The sequence below is a fragment of the Aphanomyces invadans genome (assembly GCF_000520115.1).
Source record: "Aphanomyces invadans strain NJM9701 unplaced genomic scaffold supercont1.53, whole genome shotgun sequence".
NCBI classification, from domain to species: Eukaryota; Oomycota; class Saprolegniomycetes; order Saprolegniales; family Verrucalvaceae; genus Aphanomyces; species Aphanomyces invadans.
The window spans coordinates 455,744-456,355 of record NW_008580198.1 but is presented as its reverse complement, the minus strand read 5'-3'; positions in this window follow the sequence as shown (position 1 = coordinate 456,355).

Below are 612 nucleotides of genomic sequence, written 5' to 3'. Positions count from 1 at the left end.
TCATTGTTCATCTTTGATTTACAACTTTTTCAATAACGCTTCAAGTACAGTAGTCATTGCACTTTGCATCATGTGCATTTGTTGCATCTGCATTTCGCGATCAGTTTTCGCTCGTCCATCTCATGTTCGTAATTTCACTATTGTTTGCCTCATTCGTGAGAGCAACTGTAACCGGGTTACACTATCCGGACACATCCGGATATTTCGACATCGACGTTCGCCAACACTCCTTGGCGAACTTGCCCACTTCAAGATTACTGCATATTTGCAAGCCCCTTCAAATGACTGGCTTGCGTGCCTTAGCTGTAGCGTTAGATAGGATTAACGCTGCTAGTTCATTCTCCACTTTACCAAGTCTGGCGCACCTTCCTCTGCGCCCGCTTACAGCAACCACCTTCAGTATTTTGTGTCCTCCACCGAGGTGTTTCACAGTCGACGTTGTCGATCTGTCGCTTGCCTTGTGACTTCGCCGAACTTGCCTTCAGCCTCCACAGCACGTTGATCAGCACTTGCACATCGCTCGTCATCATCGTCTGCACTTTCATTTTGCTTGCAAGTTCGTCAAGCAGAATGGTCGTCTCTTTGACGTCTTCTACAACGCCGGATGCTCTC